Source organism: Callithrix jacchus, chromosome 8, assembly GCF_049354715.1.
Source record: "Callithrix jacchus isolate 240 chromosome 8, calJac240_pri, whole genome shotgun sequence".
Taxonomy (NCBI): Eukaryota; Metazoa; Chordata; class Mammalia; order Primates; family Cebidae; genus Callithrix; species Callithrix jacchus.
Genome location: NC_133509.1, coordinates 33,305,860 through 33,309,879, shown reverse-complemented (window position 1 = coordinate 33,309,879; position 4,020 = coordinate 33,305,860). Strand labels below are relative to the sequence as shown.

The window sequence follows — 4,020 nt, the reverse complement described above, 5'->3', positions numbered from 1 at the left end:
GGCTGTGGCCACCTTGTATCTCAGGCTTCTTTCCTTGCTAGACTCTGCAAAGACTGAAAAAAGAATCTTCCCATTTTTGTTTTTCCTTTTCACTTTTTAAAGAAAATAGGGCTTATTATTTCATTCTAATTATCTTAATCATATTCTGTTTTTCCTCCACTGTTACATGTGAAGCAGACAGATAATAGTTAGATTTACTGATTAAGAGATGGCAAATTTTTTGCATCTCAAATTAATGCCAATTTATTGGAGTTGGCTGCCTGGACCACTATGTTAAGAAGGATTTTGATACTAAATTCAGGCTTAGTGGGGGGAAAAAAACAGCCCTGATCAATTAGCAGTATCTGCAATGGGTATTTTTCCAACCTCATTTTATTCCAAAAATGGTAGAATGATGAATAATAACACCTAGATAGGATCACAGTGTAACCGAAGAGGGAATGGACAGTAACGGTAGGTTGTAAGTAGAGAGACTGATGAGCACTCTTGCACAGACACTGAGATGTCTTTCCACAGAGTCACTGGGTATCTCTGCCAATTGCCCCTTCACATCCACTCTCCATTCTTCACTCAGCTCCTGCCTGGAAGCTGACCTGTCCTCAGTATGTCAGCATGGCTTATGTGTCTTCTGGCTCTGGTTGGATTTGGCCATTGGAGGTCCCATACAGGAGATAGGAGTACCAGAACAATGAAAGCAAGGTCAATATTTACCTGAATCTCTCCCTGCAGGATAGCCTCAGGCTGAATGTGCCCCTTGATTTAAATTGTTGAATCCTCTCAATGTGGTTGACTCAACATGAGTCATCTCTTCCCATCCCTTTGAAACTAGAGGGTGTTAACAGCTTTAACTAGTAGTTCTCCTCACCAATACTTTTATAAATAGTCCCTTTATAAATGAGCTTCATCGAACTATAATTTCAAAGGATCATCCATTTCCTCTTGGAACCCTGTGCTTCTGGGTTGCTTCTATGTTGGAAGTGAAGTGAATATCCACAGACATGCATATTATTGAACATGCTAGGACAGGTATCTTTGTACATACAGGAGGAGTGTGTACATGGCAGCAAAGGATGAAATGGATTGGAGATAGCAATATAGATGCCCATCATGCCCACTTCCCCATCTACCCTCAACTGCCCACCCATGATCTAGACCTTTCTTTGCAAAAGAATGTTAACTGGTTGAGCAAGGTTAGTAAGATCAACCATTAACAATCGCTAGTTGACCTGGTGGGACTGTTCTGCTTTCCTTGCTGGTAAATCAAAACTCAAAAATGTATTATTTAGATGCCAGTGAGACAGAGAAGTGCAGATATTCAGAAAGATGAGTCAGGTTAACAGCAAAGAATTAGAGTAAGGAGAATAATGTGTCCCAGCCTTTCCAGTCACCTGTCTTTTGCACCAACCCTGCCCTTCCTGGGGCCAAGTCATAAAATTCTGCCAAATCTCTATATGTGAGAAAATAAATGCATCTCTGGTCCTTATTCAGAAATAAACAAGAAAATAATACACACCTGTTCACTATGCACTTAGTGAATACATGTTACAATTAGTGGTCCAGATGGTAGCAGGAGAGGAGGTGAACCTGCAAATGTGACCTCTGCTTTCAACATAAAGATGCTTGTCCTTGAGTGGTGCCCAGTGATCTTGTGAGTCATGCATTAGGCAATCACACCTGAACACTTTCATCTAAACTAAGGTAATCCCCACTTATTAGTAGAAGAGAATCCACTCAGGATGATTAAGTCTCTTCCAGTGTCCAGCATCCAGAGATAAGGCCTCCACAGCCAGCACAGGCAAGATAAAGAACTACAGCTCTGTCCTATACAAAAGATGATAAAATATCCAAAGAGAAAAGGAAGGCAGGGTATCTCTGCAAAGGCAGGTTGTGAGACAGCAATCAAAACACTATGCAGGGGAAGAAAAGGAAGTGGAATTAGGGCTGCAGGCCTCTGCCCCTTAAGCTGGGAGGACAGTAAAGTTCACCCCAATTCCATTTCAGTAAGACTCTTTTTAAGCATCTCCAGCTCTTCAATTCTCTATCTTCAGTAGCCTTTTTATCTCTCAAGGTCCAGATCGAATGCCTTCTTTTGTGTGGAGGCTTCTCACTCCCAGTCAAAATTAACTGTTCCTTTCTCTACGTGCTTTAAAGCACACTAACCCTCTCTTTAGTACTGGATGCATTATAAGATACATACACATCTGCCTTTCCCAAATGGTTTGTGAGCTTGCTAATGGCAGGGATCTGTCTCAGCAATTTCTGAGTAAAACAGGCCCTAGATCATAGTAGAAGAGTATTAAATGCTTACTGAGCTTAACAATAACAGACTTTTGCTACCAGCAGGAAATTAACCAGCCCTCCTTCCTTCACCCTCCACTCCCCGTTTTTCCAGGTATGTATTTCATTGGTGAGAAAATAAGGGTGACAGCAATACATGTCGAGCTGACTTTCACCCTGTCTTATCCTGGGTCATTCCACTTTTTGAAGCAACCTTCCTTTCCACAAGACAAGGGCTTGTGGGAACAGAAGTGGGTAAGGGACTGGGTGCTAAAAAGAGTGAAATAAAAAAGAAGAGAAAGACAAAATCAGGTATGTTATCAAGCTGGTTCCCTCTTGGGCAATGGGGTTCCCTCTCATTGGGGACACTCTGAAGAACCATGTAGAAAACACCTCAGAATTGTCTCCTCAAGAGAAAGAAGAGGGGAGAGTGTATCCATATTACCCATTACCCATTGGCCAAGGGCTGCCTATTGAATCTTACCTTTCTCACACTTGAAGTGTGTGGCTATAAATGACTGAGCAAATTTCTGTAGGTATCCTAGGTGATGTTAGCAGGGATGCCCCAGGATGGAAAGCAAGTGATAAATGGTGCAGCTGAGGTGAGACAGAGTCAGGTTACACCTGAGCACAGATGGCTGCCACAGCAAAAACTAGAATAAAAAAGAGGTCCAAGAGAATCCGAAGTGCGTGCACAAGAAACATTTGATACACACATGCTATAATAATTTTTATCATTCTTTTGTCATTTTTATCTACCTTAGAGAACATCTCACTAATCTTGGGATTCGTAATCGTTAAACTGTTAGCCAAAAAGAAAAAAATCATTGGCTAATATAACTAGGATTTTCCCAAGTGTCACCAGGCTGCAAGTACAAACATTCAAATTTCAATGGCTCTAACCCTCTAGCCCTCTAGCTTCCTGCAACGTTCTCCCAGTTATACCTCCAAGCCTCCAGAGGGCACTGCACATGCATTCTTAGACATCAATCTGTCCACCACGTTTTTCCTCTCCCACTGCAGCCCCACTTCCGCAAGTCCAAGCAGTCGAACCAAGCCCACCACGAGACGGCGCCATGTTACCTTCCCTGCTCCCAAAGCCGCCAGACCCTCTAGTTGCCAAGATGGCACATTTCTTTCCATTCTCCCTGTGCAGGAGCTGTACTGTGGTTCATACAGACATGGAAAGATCCCTCTGTACTTCAGGTCACACTGGCTGGGAGAGTACCCGTGACAATGCTTCTGACCAGAAGCTCAGTCACTGAAGACCGCGTCCTCAACTTCAGCCTTCGTCCAAGGAGCTGGCCTCATCTCTCCCTCTTATCGTGTGCCCCCAGGTTCCACCACCAGCAACACAGCTCACCCAAAATGGCTTCCTTCCTCCTCCAGTCAAAAATATACACCCTCATGCAAATAAATTCAAAAATGCCAGTTGCTGGCACCCCATCTCAGCAGTACATGGGACACACCTGGGCAGATCTGAACTCCAGCAGTGCCCACAGCCACGGCACAGGCCATGTCCTCACTACCACAGCAACTGAGAGCTTCTATATGCCAGCCGTTGTGTGCATTGTGACTTAGAATTCTGAGGATACAAACAGTTTAGCAGTGAAAACTCCTAAGGTTTTTTGTTTTGTTTTGTTTTTTCTCCTACTACAGAGTGAAATCCCAACAGATGTCCTGAGTAGCTTTTTATCCTGGCATTCTCTCATATCACTTCACTTTAAACAGAAATGGGGTTTT

The 4,020-nt window shown here is 43.2% G+C and overlaps 1 long non-coding RNA gene across 1 annotated transcript; it reads right to left on the bottom strand.

Moving 5' to 3' along the window:
- Positions 1-264: 264 nt before the first annotated feature.
- Positions 265-3,816, bottom strand: LOC118145106 (uncharacterized). The gene is made up of 3 exons (XR_004730276.3): positions 3,747-3,816; positions 2,762-2,930; positions 265-634 (listed from the first exon to the last, which is right to left on the bottom strand). It is a non-coding gene; the product is annotated as an uncharacterized LOC118145106 (long non-coding RNA).
- Positions 3,817-4,020: the final 204 nt, after the last annotated feature.